Raw genomic sequence first — 15,971 nt, forward strand, 5'->3', positions numbered from 1 at the left:
TAACCAGGGAAGACATTTATGTACCCAGAACATTGTTTGCTTTTCCTGGTTTCAGAAATGCTACTCTACTTAGCAAATGGTGTGCTGGTCTCCAGCATAGAGGATAAACAGACATCCTGGTTTGCCAACATGTAAAACAGAATGTGTCACAGGAGAAAAGCTATGGCTGCTCTGAACTTGCTGGACAATCAGAAGAGTTGGTTTACCTTTGTTCCTACCTGACTAAAAAATAAAATAAAATAAATAAAAAGCCTGTTTGGAAAGAATAAGTTAAATAAACTTGCTGGAAACATAAAACCATTTGTTTCAATGAGTGAGAGATAAGATGCAGAAATCCATTTCTTACCTGTAATCCCTACTGTTTTTATGTGCAGTGAAAAAGTACTTCTATCAGCATGATGCCAGCCCATCATTTCTTAGATAATGATCAACATTTTCTCTGTTATGCTCTCCTTTTTAGGCCCCGATTCAGCAAAGTGTTCAGGTACATCTTTATCTTTAGGTCCTCTAGCAGCCTTCAGTAAAAGCATGCAGTTTGAAAGTAAAGTGCTCTGCTAAATTGGGTCTTTCACAGAACTAAAGAGAAAGCTCACATAAGAGCAAAGCAGCTTTGCTTTCCTTCCAGTCACACTTGGTTTATTCACTTGCTCTTGCTGTGTACAGCTGTGGATTGCTGGCAGTGTGCTTGGATGGAATTTGCAGGATTCACAGCTTCAAAAATGAGATGTGCCAGCCTTTAGAACAAGCTTGTATAAACACAGGAAACCAAAGCCTCCATGTAAACAAAGGGAGGTAATACATATACTCACACCTGAGCAAACAGACACACTCATACACGCAGCAGAAATGCTCCAGCAGGTTCTACAGCATTCACTGTATCAGCACACACAGCTCTCATTTCTGTGTTGCTTTTCTCTTGGCTTCGTGATCAGAGAGGCACTGGGGCCAAGCCTGCTAGTTTTGCAGCACACTGTAAAATGTATGAAGAGGTCTCAAAAGCTCTGACAGGGTCTCATCTATACTGAGCTAGCTTTATAGTTGTGCTCAGGGAGTGCAGTACACTACTTTGAATTCCTACCTTATTTTTTGTTGCCCATGTACTTTTTGTGTTTTCTGTAATTTTTGCTTGTAAGCGTGGATTTGCCAGCTGTCTTGCCGAGATCTTGGAGAGAAGGAGATGTTGTTTGAAATTTTAAAATAGATCTTGTAATTTGAAAGACGTGGTTTAGAGACTAAACCACTAAGTGATGTACTATCCTAGAAACCAGAAGAAGAAAAAAACTTATCATCACAGATATTGAACATTTCTGAATTCAGGCACAAAAGAGCTGCCAGGTATCTCAAGACTTCAGAGGAAGCGGGTTGCTTCATTGTAGTCTCTGCTGCCTCAGTGCCTTTCCTGTCCCGCCACTACTTACACCAAGAAGCAGAACTACACTTCACTGCTGATGTAAAATGAGCTAGATTGTACTTCCTGCTCCATTACAGAGTGGTATGTGCAAGTCACCCCAGAGGTGACTTAGTGTTTTGTGGGCTACCCAGGGCCACCCTCTGTACCAAGGGAATATTGGTCCTGAACACCCAGTCAGAACACGTGGAGCCTTTCAGGTCTGAGCACACTTGGCCTGCTAGTGTGGCAGGCTCCTGGATTACCCAGGTTCACTGTCATGTCCTTAGAGTTGGATAGGCTGATCTCTTGCAGAGCCCCAAGTCCCATTTACTACAGTGAGAGGTAGAAACATTCAACCATAATCACAGCTGGCTCAGACTTGACATACCCTTCTGTATGAGATTTACAAAGATTTAATGTTACTTCAAGAGACTTAAAAAAGTCCCTGAGGGAGTTCATCCACAGGAGTTAGATTCCTTTACGGGATGCACTGAAATCAGATGGGTGCCTAATTCCCATTTAGTTAACTTGCACAAGTATTTTTATAAGTCCCTCTCGGCACTATTCCCTCTTGGCTTCCCTTCCCTCTTCTCCTTCCCCCTTCAATCTTTTAAATAAAGATAGCACTTAACATAAAGATGTGTTGCAAGGCTCTTCTCAGTACCTATAAAGTGCTTTTAAACTCTGGCAGAAGTGCCTAAGTGTACACTTTTCAGTGAAACTGGAAACAGTGGGGATTTTTATGGAGATGATGTGCAAGCTCTGTTCTATCCGATACATTCATCTCAGATTTCCCAGGTGTCAACGTCAGAAGGCTAAAAGATGGTGCTGATTCCCCAGGGCTCTCCCTGCCTTTTGGCACCACAATTAAATCCTCTAAGTCTGATTCCCATTTCATCCGTTTCTGCATGACTGAAGCAGGAGATGTGGTTTTAGCAACAACCTAACAGGAGATATTTTAGCTAAAGCTGTGTAGCTAAGTCTTAGTTATACTTTGTTATCTTCAAAGAAAAGACAGATAATATACAACCAACTGCATTGCAAACAAAAAAACATAGAAAGAAAGTAGGGAAGGGTGGAAGCAGACAGCTGACAAACCAGTAATTTGTTAACAGGGAGATGAAATGCAACAACAGATTTGTTTATCAGACCATTCTGGTAACCTCTAATGCAACATTTCATGATTTATAATTAAGCTTTCCATTTTGTTATTAGACCTTAATAGCTAAATTGGCATCTTGCAGACTAGACCAGGAAATACAAGCAAGCACAGGAGTTCAGACAGAATTCAGTCCCTTCATCAATTCTCCTCAGAAGCTGCATCAGCCCCCATTTTTCGATGTGGCTGAAGTCTTGGTTATGTATCCTCTTCTGGCTATCCTGTGCTGGTGAAGACCTCCTCACTCCTCCACCTGCAGGCCACCTTCCCAGAATTGTTCACATAGACCCCTTCCTGGGAGCCCTCCCCACCTCCTTTGTGTCGACTGTATAGGTTTGCTTTGAGATCTGCAAGCCACAATGAGTTTGTTTCAACTGAGATTGGTTAAGGCATTGTGTAGTTTAACAATCTTCTCTCCTGGCAGGGTGTACAGATGAGCATTTGGTGACATAAACTAAGCCAGCACAGCTGCAGCTGGGAGAGAACATGTGGACAAGACTTTGCTTCTCCATGTGAGTGCATTCAGTTGTGTAAGGTAGAGCTGCAGCAGTTATGCTCCGATCATTGAGGCAGGAGCAGGGAAAATAGACAGGAGACAGGACTTGAGCCAAAACTTTGGCTTTGTTACTATGCCAAAGAAAGGCAGGAGAAGGGTCTCAGATGCAGTGATTTTGCAGTCAGATGGGCACTGGGTGCTATAAATATTAGAGTGTGGTACTCAGCTTTAGCACAAGCCGCTTGGAAAGGATTTTGCTCTGAGAGCCCCACCAGATCACAGGGGCTGGAGGTGGGAAATGGACTTGCACGCTGTTCCAATTTGGTAGACGTGGTTTGATGTCCCAGCTGAGGCTCCTGAGGGGAAATAGGAAAATGAGGGTCTAGCTTGTGAATCATGCCAAGTGTTAGCTGCCACATTGCCTGCCTGCATCAGATTTGCATAATTTTGCCCTTTCTCAATAGCAGAAGTGCACGCACCTGGAGGGCTTTGATGACAGAAGTACAAGTGCCTGGGGAATTCTGGCACCACCAGGGTCAGCTGGCAGCTGAGAAGAGGTTCAAAGGCTTTAAATACTGAGCCTCAGGGTCCAAATTCTCTGTCCAGGAATACTGATCATATTGGCTGTTTTATTTCAATGGCTGGACAAATATTACTTCCATAAGCTGAAAGTTGCTTTTTGCACTTTGAGGAACCTGCTGCTTTTTTTTCCCCTCAAATGTCACTAATCCATTAAAAAGCCAACATAACAGTCACTCTTACTCCATTCCTTTATCCCATTCTTCCTGATGTACTCATCCTTTTAAAAGCAGACAAATTAATAAAGCTTGTTCTTAAAACTCTGACAGTTACATAAGTGGAGACTGTTATCAGCCACAGTCTCCACTGGAGAAATGTTTTTCTCCACTTTTTCTCCATTTGGGAGAAAAAAGGCATCAAATTACCTCATTCCAGGGCAGATACTATGTGAAACTAGTATTTTTTAACCAATGAATCTATCCAACAAACTAGGTCATTCCATGACAATATTCCACTGGTTTGTGACAGGTTTTGTGAGGTAGGGAAGGAAAGAAGAAAGTACAGTTTAGTAATTGGAAAGAAATTCCATCCTACTCCTCTTGAAGCCCATGTAAGAACTCCTATGAATTTGAGTAGGCATAAGAAAAAGACAAAATCCAATGAGTAATAAAATATTATTTTCTCGTCAGTAAGAGTTTTTTATTAAAATATTGAGTAGTAAAAAACAAACATGAAAGCTACATGCTGCACTTGACATGAATGTCTTTTTAAAAATAAACAGACATGTTTGATTATTTGTAATCCAATATAATCCACTGTGTAATATTAAATATTTTAAGAGAATTTTTCTTCCATTTGTTCTCAGCATGGTTGGCCTGAAGCCAAAATCTTGTTACTTTTAAAGGCAACACTCCACTAAGGGGTTTGAATTTCTTTCATGTTGGCTCTTTTTGTGGCATTTTGAAATTGATTGTGCATAGCAAATTCCTAAGAGAGGGGGAAAGAAACAAGAGCCACAAACTATGGCAGCATATTTCTCTCATGCAGGCAAACTCCAGGTCTTGTTTCCCAGGTTTCTGCAGCAGGACAGACTACAAAATAGTTGCTAGGAGAAATAAACTTGTAAGTATGGAAGAGTAGTTGTTAAAATCCTACTTCCACAAAGCCAAAATATAACCAGTTCCTCCCTGTGCCACTACCAGAGAAGGAGAAGCAGGTGGGTTTCTTGAAACCCTTCAGAGCTGAGAGTGCCAGTGGTGAAAGAACTTGCCTGAGCCTCAGACGGATATAGAGGTCTGGGGAGAATACAGCTTGTCTATGGACTGAAACCAGGGCCTAGTTCATTTCATACAGCTTTGAATGCACTGTTTAATGGCATTTTGGTGCCAAAAGATCAAGTAAATCAGTCTCAGCAAGAAACTGGATTCTGCAGTAGAAGGCAACAGAGTAATTTTTGTCTGGTAGTGTTTCACTCCCTGGCAGAAAGCGTGCTTTTGCTCTGTCTGGGATGTACACCTAGCAGATCAAGTTTGCTACATCTGTTCTGTTCCTCCTGGCCACAACAGGCATCTTGCACCCCTACCACATCCTCCTTCCCACAACAGCTTCTTCCATCTGCCGTTCTCAGTCTCAGCACGGTTCAGGGCTTGAATTTAAACATCCAGAATTAGCCATGCCACATCTGAAATTCTGGGGCCCAGCCCCAATGTGTGTTAATTTGGCCTTCCACTCAAGAGGTGTTTTGTCTCAAACCATGGAAACACATCGTACATTCAGATTAGCGTTCATTTCATTTGAGTCCAGCTAGCAGGCTAGGACACAGGTTATATTTCCAAATATTGTTTGGCAAACATCAGACTAGAAACATGCTTTCCTAAAAGAAAATGGAATTTCTCCAACATTAACTCGTCTCCAAGAGCTGGGACTTTAATTAAAATAACAATTACTGCAAGACTCGTAATGAAATTTCTAGTCTAATCATCTCGCATTCCTGCCCTACTCAGGCTTCTAAGGTGACATCCCTTTCTTCCTAAAACTTTCTGCAATCTGAAAAACGACCTGCATGAGCAGCCCAATTCTCTTGTAAGATATTTGTATAGGCCTATAACCTCTTTCGGGGATTTCTTCTTAATTTGTATTCAATCGCAACCAGCAGAGAGAATGAAAAGTGTGGCAGGGAGAAACTCATTTCAGCAGTTCTGCAGCACCCTGCAGCTTAGCAAAGGTAATTTGTGTAGTTACAGCTCTGCTTTTATTGAACACATCTGCAGCAGTCATTGGATTGGGATGTTTCCTTTATGCCTCCTTGAGAGCTAGTACATGTCCTGGGTGGAAGGCTGAATTTGAAAAATGTTCATATAGCCTGTCACCAGCTAGGAGAATACAAAAGTCAGATTACTCTGATCCTATTAAACCACAGAGATACTATAACACGCACACATACACACACACACAGAAAAAAAAAGGGAAACAATAGAAAGGACTCAGGGGTAAATAGCTATTTATTTGTTATGATCTCACCTTAAAGATTTTCACATTAAGGCTTAATGTGGTTTGGTACGGAGGTGAGCTGGGGCATGGGGTTGGAGATCAAGCCTATAAATAACAGTAAGTATAAAAAACAGTTTAAAATTTTGTTCAGATCTTTTTTCCTTGTCTAAAATAGAATTTATGGATTTTGCCCTTCTACTATTAGGATGAAAGTAAAGTAGGATAAAACAGCCTTAAACTGGAATTAGAAGCAATTCAGGATAAAAAGCTAATCATGAGTAAACAAGTACAGCTGCAGGCAAAGGCAGAAGAGGACTGACCCACAGCCACAAGGTTGATTTTTGCCCAGCCAAGTGGATAAGAAATTGGGTTAGATATCTGGAGTGTTCATGGGCTACTATCCCCTCAGAGTGGGTGAAAGAGATGCAATGGAAGCCCTTCTAAACCCAGGAGGAAATTCTGTTTGACCAAACTAAAGTTGTCTGCTATTCCCTTCCCATCCCTCCCAGGCTCTGAAACGCTCAGAAGAAAAATAGTGACCCATTCTACTTCTGAATTTCTTCCTGCAGTTTTGCATTTTAATATCATTCCTGCTACGCCTAGCACTGCGAGTATTATGTTCATATATACCTGGGGAAAGAAAAAGACATTCAAAAAGTGTAGATTCCACACTACGCTACATAGAAGTCTGTCAAAATTTTGCACAATAGACCAACTGACAATTAATCTCCCTTTCACCCCCAGCCACAAGCTGTGCTTACATCCCTCCACGTCAGAAAAAGCGCATTCATCCATTATCTGTCTCTTTCCCATCCCACTCACCAAACAGCTGTAATAAAAAAATCCCACCTTATAGATTACTTCAGAACACAAAGGGAAATCTCCCCATTTTGTAACAACTTGGCTAATTTAAAATGGAATGAGGATTCTTTTTCCCTCATGTTTTATGCTAGTATATACTTTCTAGGACATCATATCTTGTTATCAATTTACAGCAAGTATTCATACAAATTACTACAGGGTCCTCCAGCAAATGCAGAAACAAATTGACATTAAGAAGCCACACATTTTCTGTAGGGAGTCACCTTCTGCAAACCTTGCGTGCCCATAAGTATGCATAAAAATGCGGCTTCTGGGAAAAAAAAGATTGAATTCTTATCTTGGGGGAATGGAGGAGTGAAGTTGTACTATTAATAAATCCAAATGTTAGGCTTAAAAAATTATGCAGAGTTTAAGCAGGGATGATATATTGTACTTCCCCCATTTGAGAAGGAATGGCAAGGCAGGCCAGACATTGCCATTTTTTCCTTGAAGACAACTCATTTTCTTTCATATACTTATTCAGGACTCATGACTTGAGTGCCTTTTAAGTGGGAATCCCCACAGGAACTGCATTCTGGCCCTTTCCCCACCATGTCAGTTCAATGGATATGCAACTCCACTGAAGTGAAATGCTCTCTTTCCCTGTTTAGCTTTCAAGAGCAGTGAGGCATGTTGTTTTTTTCTTTTTTTTATGACAGAGGAAACCAGCTTGTCTGTCACACCTTTTGCTGCAATTGGATATGAATAGAGACCCAGCCATCATTTCCAGATTCACTGTTTTTACCAGAGGGTCTATTTAAGGAGCTGATAAAAGAGCTTTAGAAATTCCAGACACCATCAGGAGGGACACATTGCCTCAGACTTCATTGCACAGGAGCTGTATTTCAGCAGCTCTGCTCACATACTTTATCAGCCATGGGTGCACGTCCAAGGATGATCTTGCATTTGGAGAGGTGGAGGCCAAACTGCAAAACCCAGGCTGGTGTGGTGACTACAGAGCTCAGGACTGCTTAGGCTTTGTCAGAGGCCACTTCAGGCCCCCAAGCATGGCAGAAAGCAAGGCTGCCTAAAGTCACCTTCATCCACATTTCCTTCAGGCATCCATACGGACTGAACCTCTGAGATGCGGCTCGGAATTTCAGTCAGCCTTGACGAATGAACTGACACTGTCTGTTTTGGCATGAGGCTTGTCCCTGTGGTGCAAAACTGCTGAGAATAGGGGTTGCTTCAAGAGCAAAAATTATCTAGCAACCAAGAGAGCAATCACAGCCCTCATGACTGCACACAGTGCCATTCCTTCAAGGCTGCTCCAAGAGGATGGCACAGGGGAGGGACACCCACTCAAATCACTTGCTGGGCTGGAACCCAACCCCTGCATTGACGGTCGGTATGTCAGAGTGCTGCTGGCATGAGATTAATATAAATGCATGAAAAGGTACATCTGAGGGGTGTGCCCTGAGTCTTCCTTGTCTGGCTGCATCCCAGGATCACAGCTGGATAACCAGCTGTGTCCCTGCTCTGAAGCGCTGCCAAGCTAGAAGCCTCTTCTCTGCCACTCCTCTTTCTCCTTGCTGCTACTTAATATTTTCCCTTTTTCCACACTTCTGCTGCATAAAAATTGCCCATCTGACAAAGAGTATTACAGTCAAAATCTCATTATGGGCACAGAAGGACACACCTTTTATGCAGAGCTGACAATTAGAGTTTATTGTTAGTCTAATTATTATTTCAACAGTAAAATAAAAATTAATGAAAAAGTTATTCCAGGTCCAGCTACAATGATGCTGATGTTTATAGTTTGTATTATCTAATTATTTGCTAATTCCCATTAATAGTACAACCCAATTTGTTACTAGCTTCCTGGTATCTACCTCCTTTTGTTATATCAACTCATCTTTCTTATCAGTAGCAACGGCAAATAATTAGCACCTTAGATACTTCACTGGGAGGAATATCTTTAGTCATGAGGCTGCTTGAGTTTTTTATGCAGTCTGTTAATACCACTTTTTTAATTGGTGCCCAACTTTAGTTACCAGTTACTTGCTTAAGAGGTGTTGGAACAACATGCATGCTGTAATCTCTTTTGGGTAAAACTGTGAAATTTTACAGTGACTATAATACCAAAAATAAGTTGGATATTAGTCATCTGTGGGCAATTGCTGATTCAGCCAAAACAAGCTAATGTAAGCTCAGGACCAGGCAAGGCCTGAAGTGGCCTGTGTTAAGGTAAAACAAAATCTGCAATTTTTTGGTAGCAATGATAACATCATGTTTCCTAAGGTGCAGGGCTATAAAAGCCGTGCTCACACTGGTACTGCTGATGCAGTCTTGTACATGCCAATTACATCAATGCTTATGTCAGTAAAACTCTCCTTAACTGTTCTTTTTCCAGCCACAACCAAATAAACTGCAGTCAAAGTGTTCCATGTTATTCCCCCTAACACCTGAGGTTTTCTTTCAATCTGCTCACATCTGATAGGGTCACACTTCCATTTTGAGAAACACTGACTTGTGGTTTTAAGCCTCCATCCTATTCTGGATACTAATATCAATGAATCACTTGAGCTATTCAGCACTGAAATTAAAGTTCATTTCCTACAGACAATAGCAGGATTACAATAGTCATTATCAATTTAGATAGTAGTGTATAGCACACAGGTACAGGTTAAGATATATACAGATATAGAGATATATAGAGATATATCTTTAAATACATATATTTATATATACACATGTAAGCTCAACACTTGGAATATGGTACTAAGTGACAATGTATCACATTTCCAACAAACTTCAGGTATTTATAAACATAAAGGAATGAACACCCCAAACCATAAATCTTAGACTGAAGTAGGTTGAATCTTGTTTTGCTGTAGACAGACTGAATCTTGGGTAATCCCTACTGCTTTACAATTGCCCATACTTGGAAAACAGTCATATGACCAACCTACAAGCTAAAACAGCTTGCAGTAAATCAGAAGAAAAGGGTATTGGTTAGTGATTATGAGAAGGGAAAAGAGGCAGATAGTTCTGGGGAAGAATTCCCCTCACATTTCCTGTGTGTACCCAACACCTGTGTGGTGGCTAAGTTGGAAGGGTTTTAAATAGGAGAAAGAATCTAATTTCTGGTTTAAAATAGAAAAATTATGGATTTATTATGCAACTGAAGGAACAACATTTCATCACAAGACAATTCAATAGATAATGTGTAGACAGAGCTAAAAAACTGCTGGTGTAACCTCAGTTTTGTGTTTAAACTTGTCTTCATCCAGCAGGCAAGAAACATTATGTCTTACAGCTTCTTTAAGAAGAGGTCATTAAAAGCAAAATTGTCAAGACTTATGTAGAAAAACCTTAAATCTTACGGTGTAATGAAAAAGAAATGTGTATGTTTTTATGAGTTGATCCATGTTCAGTTTATAATAATTTCTCAGATTTTTTTGGTGTCCATATAGTCTTCTGTTTCTGCATTAGGTCTAAAATGTCAGGGTATAAGAGGCTTAAATGCCATTGACTTGATTGCAGTAAGTGTTAGGTTTTTAAATTCCTTTGAAGGTCTGGTCTTTACATTCACTTTCTATGTTCAGGAATGGTAGCTTTACACTTCTCACAGAACTACACTGAGAATAAATACAGTAAAGATTATTAAGTGATCAAACTCCTTGGTAATTGAGACTATGTGGGTACCTTAGGTGAATAAACACTCATGTTTGCAGGACAATTTGACAATTTTTGGCTTACATCAGTTTGCCCATAACTAGAGGTGAGAAGAAAACAGCAAAGTAGAAACTGGGAGGACCTAAGGATCAAAGCTAAGTGACCTTGACAGGAAGAAGGCTTTTATCTCTCCAGAAGGAAGCAGCCCAAGCTGATGACAGTCAAAATGCACTTGAAGTGCATGTAATATTTAAAATACTGAAGTGGAACATATTCTGAGTGCAAATAAGTCCAATTTTTAGAAATGTTTGAGCTTTAATTAATTGTGTTCTTTGTTGCAAAAGCATGGATTTCTGCGGATCTAGTTAGTAACCATTTGGTCACTTCAAGTCATATTTAAGATCCAGTCATTTAAACTGTTGTGAAAATCAGGCTAACAGAAATTTTGCCAGTAAGAGTAACAAAAGTTGAAAGAAACAACAGTAGAACTAAGAAACATTTTAAAAAAATTAGGAGTGACTTGCTGGCTCTACTGACACAAAATTCTTAACAGTTTCAGCAAGACTGAGGCTGATTGTTTCTGTTCACTGCTTTCTGTAAGAGTATCAGAGAAGTTTAGATTTGGCTCAAGAAAACACTTAAAATACATGGAGTCTGTCCATTAATGGAAGAATAGATGATTTACTCCTCTCTGATGTGAAGAGAGATTGTATTGGCACCTTAGGTGGTCACATTTCTTTTCTTACTGGAAATAATTTTCTTGAGCATTAACTGGTCAGGGAAATGCCTGATGAAAAGGATTTTCTGAAACAGAAGCAAGTCTCTCTTGTCCAGATAAGTATCTCCTTGGGTTTTTCTGGTGTTGTTTATTTTTTTTGTTCTTTTTTTTTTAAACAGGGACATCTGTTTATAGGCATAAAAGCTCAAATTATACAGACATTATTTCTTTTAATTCTGTTCCTCCCAGACTAATTCTCCAGTGATTTTGATCTTGGCTATCAATCCTGCCAACTCCATGGAATTAATTCAGAATCAAAACCAAAAACTGTAGTGAGCAAAGGCCAATTTTGCTGTCTTCATTGGCTTTCACAGAGCAATGTTCTACTGAATCCTGGACTAAGAGCAGCCACTTGAATCATACATTCGGTATTTTTAGGATTAGCTCCTTCAGTTGTCTCAAACATAAAAGCAGAGCTGTCCTAGAAGCTTCTAATCCCCAATTTGCTGCATATGATGATCACATAGTTATTTAGCATTAACAATGTAGTTAAGAGTTGCAGGATGGCTCCAGTTCCCTTACGTGGAAAACAATAGAAAAGAGTCTGTCTGGAACAGATTTTAAAAATAAAGCACCATATTAAAGTCTCCATTGCACAAGGGGAAGATTTCAGTAATTCCATTATAGACTCCACTTGCAAAAAAACAAACTCTTTATATCCCAAAGAGATTCCACATATAATTGCAAAGAATTTAGCAATACCAGAAACACCAATTGTTTCAAGTCAGATTGCAGTCTTTCCTGACTTCTGTTGATGTTGTTTTCTTTTCTTTTTTTTTTTTCCCATTCCTAAGAAGAAACACTTTTACAGGGATTAGATCACATACATTTTATTGGTTTCAATGCCCAGAGAAAACTCCTCACCAGAGGAATACACTTTAAAAATACAAGAAAAGGAGTTAGTCACCTGTATAGTATTTGATTTTCACAACGTGTGTATATGGAGCTGTATGAACCAAGTGGAAAAAAAAAAAAATTTTGCCATTCAAATTTCCTCAGTATTTCTAATTAAGCAACTCATTAAGGTTTTTCAAAGAAATGGTGACATAAGTGGCATTATTAAATACTTCAGAAGCTATTCAGTCACAAGTAACATTATTCTTTTATACATTTTCATATTCTGAGAAACATAAAATTACTAGCAAAAACATATTAAAAGGCCCTTCTCAAAGAAGAAAGCCACCTCTCATATTAGTGATTTGAAAAGCAAGTATGCATGTTTCCTATTCAAGAAACTTGAAGAGTTTCAGAAACATCACTCACTGTTCACAAAACCTCAGTTAAATAATGAGTCATCATGGCTGGAAATATGCACTGAAGTGGTGAAGTTTATTGCCTCACCTGAAGTTACAGGTTGAGTGTAGCTGCTTTTGCCATGCACTCGAACAATGAATAAATATCATCCTTCTGGAAACAGAATGTCCTACTTGTCAAATTGCTAGAACATCCCTGCCAGCTTGGCATGGTATTTATTCATCCTGAATGATCCACAAGCATGCCTTATTCCCATTTTAATACTCATTATTCAGTCCTAATAACTCTAAAGTCAGTCAGAAATGGTCAGGCCCTCTTACTGCTGCAGCTGCTTCCTCATGCTGGTCCTCCTGGGCTTTCCTTGTGGCTGTCTCCACCCTCTGCCTTCCAGTCTAGCCCTGCTTGAGAAGATTTCCTAGATCCTTAACAGGATCACAAGTAGGATCAAAAGATCTAAAAAGGGAGGCCAGCCCATCTTCATAAGCTCTCTTCTCTTTTGCTACAGCTCCTTACACTGTGTAGCTAATAAGGGTAACATTAAGAGTCTTTTAGAGAATCTGTAGTGTTTTAGTGTAGCCAGTTACTATCATGATCAAAGAAATAACAGACCTTTTCATCAAAAAAGCGACGTGACCTCCTAATCTACAGTTCTTTTAATAGTACAATCATAATGAAATCAGTCTTAATGGGCATCTCTGTATTTTCTAGTTGACTTCTCATGTTGGAGCATATTTGCACAAATGGAGTTCACTTGCCTACAATGAACTGAGAATTGCAGTCATTTCGGATTTGGTAGCACTCTGCACCCATTTCACGTTGGTAAATAGCCATGAAAGTCTGTGAGAGACAAGAAAGCTCCTGACAATCAAATGCAAAGTCAAAGTTTAGCTATTTCAATCATGCCCAGGTTCCAGTACCTTATGTACCACCTCGTTTGTTTTCACCTAACTTCAGAGTGGGAAATTAGCATATGTTTCTGTCAAGAAGTCAGGAAAAATGTACTGAGCACTGAGCCTCTAGCAGAGAGGAAGATGCAAGCAGCAGCTGGTGAATAGAAAACTGCTTAAGAAAGACAACTGCTTTGCTCTACCACAGATGAAGTGGGGCACAGTGGGAGCAGGGATAGCGAGGAGAGTCCCTGTAGCGGGGAACTGTGAAACGTAGGCAGAAAAGATGAGGATCACTAAAAGAAAAAAATGTAAAAAGAGACAGCAGCCATCCCATTTGGCACCATGTCTACCCTAGAAATGTGAAGTTACAGACAGTTGTAAATAAAAATATAGAAAAGAATAATCTCTTTTGTACATAGGAAAAGTGCGTAAGTTCTAACACGCCTAAATTAGAGTTGTGGGAACTCTGCTTACCTGTTTGCCATCACTTACTAAAATGGTTCTGTTGTTAGAGTATCTGGGTTTCTTCTGAAGGAAATAAATCAGGATTTTAGCAATTAATATCATATTTCACAACAATATACACTCTGCCCAAAGCACATCCAAAACACCCCTGTCAAAGAATTTTCTTTTTCTTGTGTCTCTTATTGAACTGCCTAATTGCTACTGTCAAGAATAGTCAGTCTTTGATGAGGAAATATGCCTGTGCCTATTGAAAAAGACGCCTTACCTCCTCCTTGCTTTTATTCTTGGCTGTGCATGTGGCAGAATAGCCTCTGCCTTCATTATCACACTGCAATACTTGAGGGAGCACTGCAATGCCACTAAAGCATCTGCAAGCCCAGATTTTTCTCCTGTGTTTGGAGAGTATCGCTGACACTTTGGCTTTGAGTAATTGCTGATCAGCACAGAAAGGATCTGTTGCCTGTGGTTCTGTCTTATTTATGGGAGTTTGTGGATAATTTTCCTCAGATGGAATGAGGGTAAATACCTAATAAATGGTAGGCTCAGTGTGCATGGAATAAAGCAAAATAGGGTATCTCCCCTAGAGCAAGAGAAACAGTTTTAAGAGAGAAGCTAACCAGGTTTTTCTTTAATGCATCCAAAGATTTTTAATAGTTTCCTTACCAGATATTCTTGAGTGGTGGCATCCCATACCTTTCTCAGGCTGGAGTCTTGTTTAAAATAGCTCAATTTTTTTTTTTTTTTTTTTTACAATGAAAAGCCTAAAATGTCACTGATCAATTCTAAGAGCCTGTCTAGGAGACTTCCAAATTCCAGTGCCTAAACAGAAATACAAGAACATGTATTCAGACCATGTAGCTATTTTAGTGGGAGACAAAGCACTTTAAAATAGGCACTTGATGGTCACCTAAGAGTCTTTCTATTATCTGGATAGGCTCCTTTTCAGACATCAAATTTTGATGCATAGTGTTGACTGAAGTTCTTTTTGATGACACACCTGCTTTGAAGAGCCTGCTAGTTCTAACATACCTAAATAAATACATAAAAAGGATTAGGGAAAAGCACAACCTTATAATTTGATAGTAGCTTATTGCATGTCTGAGAAAAACAGTAACTTGCACAACTAGATGACGACACTGCAGACTTACATCAAGTACTGCAACAAGAAATAAGATTTTCCTGCAGCATTTTCATCACTTCAGGATTACTTTAGGTATTGCTGGAAACTCTGGCTGTAGTTCCATGCACATCTGCTACTCTCTGCCATTAAGGTATTCATCAGGAATAAAAAATATGCATATCAAATATGCATAGCAGTAGGAGCACTACTGATTTGTACTTCTACTAAACGTAGTTGATTGCTTGGCTGTTTCAGTCTTCTATTAAGGAACAACTTCATATAATTTACAGTATTAGTCTGTACGATCTGCTAGTCACATACCTGTCCCTGGTTTAGATTAGTACACAGCATTAGCAGGGTGCTTCCTGCTGCAGAGGGACATTGAAATGCTGTGGAAGCCTGTCCCCACATCACCTGCAAAAGGCAGAAGAAGCTGGACACCTTTTGCAAGACCAGCTCCTGCTCGGTGTTAATGCCACCCGGAGGTAGCTCACAAAGAACAGGATCAGCTAGTGCTATGTCTGTCCTTCCTCTCCCATAGCACTCCTTGCAGAGGTGACCAGCCTGTGATAGCTACATAAGGTTGCTGCTCTTGCCTTCACCCCAGGGAATGTCAGAGCCTTTTCCAGGTGCTCCAGCTACAGTGTCCATACACCCTCCAGCTCATACCAATGTCCAGCCAGCATGTGCAGCAAAGCTGCTTGTGGTGCTTAAAGCACAGGCAGGATGACTTGGACTTACATCAGAAAGGAAGAACAATAACCTGGTGGTTACAATACTGCTGTAAGCCTCAAGAATCTAGGTCCAGGTTCCAGCCCTACCACAGATATTCTTGAATGACCACAGAAATGTCACTTAATGCAGCATACAATGAAAACAAGATTTCCTTTTCTGAACCATTCCTCTGTCTTGTGTATTTTTGTGAGACTCT

General features: G+C 40.0%; 1 protein-coding gene across 2 annotated transcripts in view; it reads left to right on the forward strand.

The window, feature by feature from the left end:
• LOC111923875 (cadherin-6) overlaps window positions 1-15,971 on the forward strand; it is a 103,174-nt gene that overhangs the window by 28,951 nt on the left and 58,252 nt on the right. The window lies entirely within an intron of this gene.

The sequence above is a fragment of the Cyanistes caeruleus genome, chromosome 1 (assembly GCF_971803275.1).
Source record: "Cyanistes caeruleus chromosome 1, bCyaCae1.hap1.1, whole genome shotgun sequence".
Taxonomy (NCBI): domain Eukaryota; kingdom Metazoa; phylum Chordata; class Aves; order Passeriformes; family Paridae; genus Cyanistes; species Cyanistes caeruleus.